This window comes from Macrosteles quadrilineatus, unplaced genomic scaffold (genome assembly GCF_028750875.1).
Source record: "Macrosteles quadrilineatus isolate MER2022 unplaced genomic scaffold, UCM_ALF_1.0 Scaffold_2__2_contigs__length_208266976, whole genome shotgun sequence".
NCBI lineage: Eukaryota > Metazoa > Arthropoda > Insecta > Hemiptera > Cicadellidae > Macrosteles > Macrosteles quadrilineatus.
The window spans coordinates 87,130,374-87,139,257 of record NW_026542595.1 but is presented as its reverse complement, the minus strand read 5'-3'; the positions used below and the strand labels follow the sequence as shown (position 1 = coordinate 87,139,257).

Here is an 8,884-nt window from a genome sequence, read left to right as displayed (position 1 = left end):
AAAGACATCTCTATATACCTAATACTGAGCTATGCAGAAGAGGTTCTTCATTTAAACTTTATTTTACTGTAAATCATTTACCGATGGTTATCATTTCATTAGACTCTCTGGCGAATGCAAAGTTCACCGCCAATATAACATCACCCTTATAGTTGCCACAACACTGATTTTGTCCAGGCACAGAGATGAAAAAAGATAGAAACACACATTTCGAAACCTGAAAACCTGAACAAAGAGTCAAAAGAGGGAATTGCAATGTGAAGATGACTTTGGGAAAAATGGTTTGACATTGGTAGCACTACATGTACTTTGCTTTAGCAAGTTACACTTTTCTAGCAATCTCCTGCTAATCTGTTCCAAAGGTTTGTTGCTCCCTCCAATCATATTTCTTCCTTAAATGGAAACGCAGATATGTCGTTTAATGAAAGGTTTTGTAGGCCTGCAGTATATGTGAAGAAGTCTACATCATCCATTATGTGGATCAAAGCAATCAAACCATGACAATTGTGTGCGAGGAATTCCTTCTCATAAAGTCCTGTAACTAAATGAATAAAATAATTTTAAAAACTATTTTTTTAAATATTAGATTTTTTATATTTATAAAGAAGTATTTTAAAAACATGATACTAAAAATAAAATATGTTAAAAATATGTCATAAATATTATCTTTCTACTAGGCAATCTAAAGTATCTAAGTAAGTATCTAAATGCCAAAACCCCTGAGGTTAGGTTACATGTTGGCCTGACTTAAAGTAATGTGACAAACAATTCCAGGTCTCCAACAGAGTAGAGGGGATTTTTAGGGAGTAGTCTGTGTAAGATTCAGGAGTCTCACACTACAGGCTGGCTACCTGTGTGCGTAAAAGCATTTTCCCTCCACTCCCTTAAAAAAAGAGAGAACAAATCACTAGGGAATCTGCTGTACCAGCCGATGAGTGGCGGCTAACATAGTTGAACGAAGAATCCAACTTTAAGAAAACTCGCGTTCAATTATACTCCGCGCCAAAGCTGGTGGTGGCTGAGGGCCTCCACCCCAAAGTTGTTGTTTCCGGCTGGTTAGGATGAGCCGTGACTTGTACGCCAAGCGTCCCACCAATGTCACGCCTCAGTGTTTTTGTATAGTGCGAGTGCTGGCTTTGCGCCGGAACTCAGTCGGTTTGGGTCGGGCAGCAATCCTGCAACCCAGAGTCAATGTCCGCCTTCTGTCACATTTTCACCAGAAGGCCGGCGATTGTCAATTTATAAAGACTTGGGTATCTTCGATGAATATCAGTGTTAATCTTTCAATGTCACTGTTAATTTTGTTCATCCGTTCTTCGTTGACTCTAGTCATGGTTTAAGTGTTTTGCCAGACATCAGATGAGTAAGTTGATTGATTATTATTTGATTTGTTTTAGGTTAGAAAGTTTCTGAATTAGTTTTGGCCTTCGGCCACATGTTGTGCAGACTTTGAGTGGGTTTTGGCTAGTGAAAAGCAAGTATTAAGCACCTTCTGTGCATTGGTATTACTTTTAATTACCAATTACTTGTTTTTCAAGGCGCTAGACCCATTTCTGAGCCTGGAATTGTTCAGAGTTTCAATGGGCCTTTGGCCAAGCTTTGTGTGGTCAGACCACAAGCTTTTCTGGTTAGTTTTGTAGTTTTCTTTGTTGTCAAGTTTTCAAAGCTTTCCCCGAGACTCTAGGCCAGATATTACCCAAGAAAACTCACTTTGAAACTCACTTTTGTGCAGGCTAGGGTCCGTTTGTTCTGTGTCCCTGTTAATTTATTATTAGGCCTAAGGCCTAGTTTGTGCTCAATTTTGTTTTGTTATTGTGGCCTACAACTTGTTTAATGTAAATTTTGTCCCTTTGTCCCCTGTAAAAGTGTTTTTTTGTTATTTGTATTGTAGGCCATGTCACTCAGCCTAATTTTTTTTTAGTTAAGTAATGGCGCCTCCTGGGGGCCAAGCTCGGTCATAATTAGTTAGTTTTAGTGTTCTTACATGTCCCCTGCAAGTTTGATTTAGTTTTATTGATAAATGACCGAGTTATAAGGTTTTTAGTTTAGCGCAATTCTGTATTCTGAGTGACCGTAGGTAACTGACCCCCTACCTGGCCTCAGGCTAGTTGGTAGGCATGGGTTTGTCTTTTAAAAGCTGCGGGCACTTGTGCCACAACTTTTAAAAGCTTTTTGAGCAAATTTGGTTGGTAATAACCGGAGTTATTACCGGTTTTACCCGAAAATGCACCTCCAGCCAAAGAATTTTTAATATTTTGTGTAAACTGTTTTTTGAAGTATTAATTGTAGTATTTATGTAACTGTTTTGTGTTTGATTAATGTGTTTTACCCTTCTGGACCAGATAATTTATATTTTTTATTGTCAACTTCAATTTTTATGAAAAATGTCTGTAAGAATGTGTTGTTAAAGTTTGTAAAATCTAGAAAGTCTAGTTATTGTTATGTTTTAGAGCTTTATTGAACTGAATTAACTTATTTCTAGTCATTTTACTTTTTCTAATTTTAAAAACTGTTTTACAAAGGAAAGCCTAATTTAAAAGAAGAATATTTATTAATAAAATCACTCTTAATGGTTTGGACGCTGTCCGAGTGGTGCGGAAACTGTTTTTTGGAGTTTTTTGCTTAAAAACTAGGTAGGCCTAAGGTTACACTCCAGTTATATGAACTCCTACTAGTTAGACCTGGAAACTGTTTAAAGGGTCCCGGATGGGAGGTTTTGTTCCGCCACTTCCGGAGAGGGTCGCCCGGGGAGACCTTACACCTTCTCCCTCTTCGGGCTGCCAGTCACCCTGCTCCTGGGACCAGTGGGACACACTACACCTTCAAGCCACCATCCGCCTTCTACCACCACCGCCACCCACCACTAGTTGAAGCGACCAGAGTGACCAGTGACCATTACCGCAAGTTATATTTGTAATTAATGAAAGTTTTTTGAAAAGGACTGATCATCAATGGGGCCCCCAAATTATTTACCATTGTTATTTATTTTTAGTCACTTGTTATTCATTTAATTGTTGATTTTTTAAAGGTTTAATATTAATTGTTACCGTCTTTAATCTATTCGTTGTTAGGCCTATTTTTCTGTTACTGGTACCAGTATTTGTAAGTTTAGAAGGGTAAACCTAAAATCATTTTTTTTAATTAAATTTTTGAGAAAGCTTATTTAAAGAAATTCTTTGGATGGATGTTTTGTTATTTGTTGATTTTTTTTGTAAATATATAGGCTTTGTTGACAACTGTTTGTTTTTTGATATTCACCCACGGCCTTTCATTTTTGTTAGGGATGTGGGGCGGCCACTCGCACTGTCACTATGGGGGGCATGCTTCCAATAGTTGTTCGTCTGGGGGCGGTGCGAGTGGTCGGCTCAGATGGTAGCAGAGCGTGGTTTTTTGTGCTCATTCCACGAAAGGCCGTGGTTGGATTTGATTTTTGGGTGATTCTGGTCTGGCAGTCTTAGGAATTTTTTGAAGAAATGTTGTCGTGTTGGGGTAAGCACACTGTTGTAGTTTTTATTAGGAGCTCGCCCTTGGCCGAGTCACCGGGTGGAATCTGGTTAATGACTTGCATCCTTTGGGAGCAAGAGTGTCAAAAGCATGGCCAAACCCAAAATTGAAACTGTGTGTGTGTTTACCTCATCACACAAATGTTAGGTGTTGTCGTTTAGTGTATGTATGTTGTGTGTATGTCGTGAGTGTAAGGTCCGTGTTTTTGATTTGGTGGCTAAGGCGGTGTGTATGGGCAGGTTCTTCTGTTTGGGACCTCATCTGACTGTAGGCATTTCAGTCCAGAGCCTTTAGTTAGTTAAGTTTGTGAATTGTTCGTTGTTAAAAAAAAAAAAATTTTTTTGTGTGTGTTTTGAAGGTAGGCCGACTGACTGTGAGCAAAATGGGTTTGTTTGCTCCACTGCCCAATCCCATTGCTGGGGTTTTGAGCGACATTCGCCCGGTTGATGGTTTAGAGGTGGAACCTTTGTTAGAGTTTTTGGGAAAGGTGTTGCACCTGAAGGAGTTCCCAGGCATGGAGGACTCAGTAGTGTTGGAACTGCTGGTTCCACTCTGCCTGAGACCTCTTGGTGACAAATTGTTAGACTGTTTGAAACGGGGAGTAAATTTTGACAATTTTCACAGTGAAGTGCTTGAGCTCTTTGTCCCCTTCAGGGTCATGGAGAGATTGAAGGTTGAGAGAGTGTTTCGACCTCAAAAATTGGATGAAACTCTCAGTCAGTATGTGGGTGACATTTGTGGCGTGTGGCGTGTCCTACGGCTGGACATCCCTGAATCCCAACTGGTGGACATTGTCTTGCAGGGGTTGAAGCCTGAGGAGCGGTCCAGACTGATTTTTGCTCCGAAGCCTTCTTCTTTTGCAGACCTGGATAGGTTGGTCATCCTTTCACGGAGCGTTCAAGACGCTGATTGTCAAAGGGAGCACGTTGCGGGGCATCTTCCCCGGACTGGTCCCCATCCCGCTGTAGCATCCGTGTGTCGAGGTCCTGAAACACCGCAGAGACAGAGGCGTCCTATTGTTTGCTTTGGCTGTGGTCAACCAGGTCACATGAGACGAGTGTGTCGTCAGAGGGTTAATCTTGCGACTTTGTCCAAAAACCTGAGTAGCTCACAAGGGGAAAGTTTGCCTAAACCGCCCTGTGAGAAAGCTGTTTTGGAGAAAGTCAGCAGGAATTTGGTTTCTGTGAGTACTGCCCCTTCTGGGAGTGCTGGTTTTGGGGAGCCTCTGTCGCGGGGAATGAGGGAGCTTGCATGCATGGGAGTGAAAGCGGCGCGCTCAACTTGCCCACGACTCAACATCTTCTTAGGTAAAACGGTGCAGAAGGCCCTTGTGGATTCTGGGTCAGCCCGTTGTCTCATTTCCCTTTCCCTGTTTGAAAATCTAAAATCTTCTGGGCTAATCAAGCAAGTTGAGCGAAGTACCCACATCTGCTGGACTGCATCGAAATCCCCACTTCCTATCATCTATGAAGCCCGTTTGAAATTCAAGATTGAACATTTTTCTTGGGTTTGGAGTTTTTGGGTAGCCAAGGACCTTTGCATTCCTGTCATTTTGGGAGCGGATTTCATCAAGCATTGTGGCCTGATTTTGGATTTGGGCAGAGGCCAGTGCTTCTTTCGTTTCGCAAGACGGGTGCTCATTCCTTTCGCGGATGAAATTGTGGATGGTGCAGCTGTGGTAGAGCCTGAGACACCCAGCAAACCAAAAGTTGATCCTTTAGGGCATCTGACTCCTGGTGAGGCTGAAGCAATCAGAACCTTGTGTTCTCGTTTTCCTGAGGTGCTGACGCCAAAGCTTGGAGTCACCAATCTTTTGGAGTACGAAATCCGTTTGACTGACACCCGTCCTGTTCGTTCTCATCCTTACAAACTTGCTCCACCCAAAATGGAGACACTCCGTGGAATCATCAATGAGCTTCTTGAAAATGGGGTAATTGAGCCTTCTCGCTCAAGTTACGCAAGTCCAGCTTTTCTAGTTCCAAAGCCAAATGGCAAGTCTCGAATGGTTCTAGATTATCGCAAGTTGAATGCTCAGATTGAAATTGACTCTGTCCCTCTCCCTGATTTGCACTCTGCGTTCGATTGGTTCGGTAAGGCCAAGTATTTTTCCGTCTTTGATTTGAACCAGGCTTACCATCAGATTCCCTTGAAACCTGAATCTCGGCCTCTCACTGCCTTCTGCGTTCCGTGGAACTTGTACCAGTTCACACGTGTACCCATGGGCCTAGCTGTGGGGGCCCAGACCCTCACCAGACTTCTGGACTCCATCTTTCATGACGTCAAGTTCAAATTTGTGTTCAACTATCTTGACGATCTTTTGGTGTACAGTGAGAGCTTTGAAGACCATCTGGTTCATCTTGAGGAAGTTATGAATAGGTTGCTTAGGGCTGGCCTTACCGTAAATCCCGAGAAGGTTAGTTTTGCTCAGGCTGAGATTTCTTTCCTAGGTCATCTAGTATCATCTCGAGGTGTCTGTATCGATCCGGCTAGAACCCAGGCTATCAGGGAGTTTCCTCCTCCCCGAGATGTCAAAGGCATTGCCCGTTTCATTGGAATGGTGGGTTTCTACCGGCGCTTCATCCCCAATGTGGCTGAGTTGGCGGCTCCTCTCAATGAGCTTCGGAAGAAGGGCGCCAAGTTTGTTTGGGGTGAAGCACAACAGATGTCTTTTGATCTTCTGAAAGAAGCTATCATGCAACCTCCGGTCTTGGCGATGCCAGATTTCAGTCAAAAGTTTGTTTTGCAAACCGATGCTTCCTCCGTCGCTATTGCGGCTGTGTTGTCTCAAGAGGTAGATGGTGTTAGGCAGCCAATTGCGTATGCCTCACGCACTTTGAACCCATGCGAAAAGAAAAGCTCTTCTGTGTATGAGTTAGAGTGTTTGGCTGTCGTGTTTGGAGTGAATAAGTTCAGACGTTTTTTGGAACACAAGGAGTTTTTGCTGGAAACCGACAACCAAGCACTCTCGTGGCTCCTTGCACATCCTCGCCAGCTTGGGAAAATTGGTCGTTGGGTGGTCCAAATATCTTCCCTCAAATTCCAAGTGCAACATGTTCGAGGCACGCAGAATGTGATTGCTGACACTTTATCAAGGATGTATCACTCACCTGACGACCAACCTTCTGATCAGGAGGAGCACACTGGGTGTGCCGTGCTCCTGGAGTTTCCCCTTGCCTTTTCTGAGTTCATCCCACATCAGTTAAAAGATCCCGAGCTGGCTAAGATCATTGGTGAGCTTCAAAATGGGGGAGCCCACCCCCCATATTTTCTGTCCCAGGGTGCTCTTTGTTGTCGAGACCGACAGCGAGGTAAACCCAAGGTTGTGCTGCCTAGTCTTCTTGTACCCATGGTCTTTGCGTACTTTCACTCTTCCCCTGTGGGTGGGCACTTAGGGATTCACAAGACCATTGCGAAGGTTAGGGACATGTTCATCTGGAAGGGTATGGACAGGGACATTGCGGCACGAGTGCGTTCTTGTCAAACATGCTCGCTAAGCAAGCCTGCTCAGAATACCAAGTATGGGTTGTTGTCATCTGAGGTGGCGGAGAGACCTTTGGAGAAGGTTTTCATAGACTATGTAGGGCCACTCTCACGTAGCAAGTCAGGAAACAAATTCTTGCTTGTTTGTGTGGATGCCTTCTCCAAGTTTTGTTGGCTTTTTCCTTTGAGGAACGCCACTGCACAGCTCACCGTGCAGGCACTTCGTACCCATTTGTTCCAACACTTTGGGATACCCGCCACCATTGTTTCCGACAACGGAACTCAGTTTGTGTCTCACCTTTTCAAAAGAATGTGCTTTGGGCACGGTATCCGCCATGTGACCACTTCTCCTTACTATCCACAGCCTTCCCATGCTGAGAGGTTCAACAGAAATCTTCGATCCGCTCTCATAGCTTTTCATGCTGACAAGCAGACCACCTGGGATCAGGAACTTCCTTGGATTCAATTTGCTTTCAATACTGCACACCATGAGAGTCACAAGGCGGTCCCTTTCGAGCTGTTGTTGGGCTATCCACCCAATAATCCTTTGGCAAATGTGTGGAAAATTGGCGACCTTCTGCCACCCCCTGGTGCGGCCAATGTCAAGGCAACTTGGCAGGCGGCTAGGAGGAACTTGATCCGAGCTAGGGAATTGGTCCGGAGGAAGCACAATCGAGGTCGGTTGGACAATCCTTTCCAGGTGGGGGATTTGGTTTTCTGCAAGGCTCATCCGGTCAGTTCGGCCGTGGACAAGAGAGCCGCAAAGTTGTCTCATCGGTGGTCAGGTCCCCACCGAATCTTGAAGTTCTTGACTCCTGTCTCCGTGCGGCTGGGAAATCCGCAGACTGGAGAAGTTTTCCGGAGGGCTCACATTTCTCATCTGAAGCCTTTCCGGGGAACAATTCCGTAGGTCATCTTTCATTACTCTTGTGTCTGAGTGGGAAGTGCACTGGGCCAGAGAGCTTGATCACCTCTTCTGTCCCTTGTGCGCTGCTGAAGATTTTTCCCTAGTAAATTTTCCAGCACTGGCCAGTGCAAACCCTGGGGGTGAGTAGTCCCTCCAGTTGAAAGACTTTTGGCGTTCCCCACTTCAGACACTTGAGTTGATCTGTGGTGTTGAGATCTTCTAGAATTGGGAGAGGTTGTTTTTCTTTTTTTTTTGGAGAGGAAGTCCTCCTTTGGGGGGGGAGGTTGAGCCGTGACTTGTACGCCAAGCGTCCCACCAATGTCACGCCTCAGTGTTTTTGTATAGTGCGAGTGCTGGCTTTGCGCCGGAACTCAGTCGGTTTGGGTCGGGCAGCAATCCTGCAACCCAGAGTCAATGTCCGCCTTCTGTCACATTTTCACCAGAAGGCCGGCGATTGTCAATTTATAAAGACTTGGGTATCTTCGATGAATATCAGTGTTAATCTTTCAATGTCACTGTTAATTTTGTTCATCCGTTCTTCGTTGACTCTAGTCATGGTTTAAGTGTTTTGCCAGACATCAGATGAGTAAGTTGATTGATTATTATTTGATTTGTTTTAGGTTAGAAAGTTTCTGAATTAGTTTTGGCCTTCGGCCACATGTTGTGCAGACTTTGAGTGGGTTTTGGCTAGTGAAAAGCAAGTATTAAGCACCTTCTGTGCATTGGTATTACTTTTAATTACCAATTACTTGTTTTTCAAGGCGCTAGACCCATTTCTGAGCCTGGAATTGTTCAGAGTTTCAATGGGCCTTTGGCCAAGCTTTGTGTGGTCAGACCACAAGCTTTTCTGGTTAGTTTTGTAGTTTTCTTTGTTGTCAAGTTTTCAAAGCTTTCCCCGAGACTCTAGGCCAGATATTACCCAAGAAAACTCACTTTGAAACTCACTTTTGTGCAGGCTAGGGTCCGTTTGTTCTGTGTCCCTGTTAATTTATT

The 8,884-nt window shown here is 44.2% G+C and overlaps 1 protein-coding gene across 2 annotated transcripts in view; it reads left to right on the top strand.

Moving 5' to 3' along the window:
* LOC128987997 (probable cytochrome P450 301a1, mitochondrial) overlaps positions 1–8,884 on the top strand; it is a 66,161-nt gene that overhangs the window by 37,122 nt on the left and 20,155 nt on the right. The gene's annotated exons all lie outside the window — the stretch shown is intronic.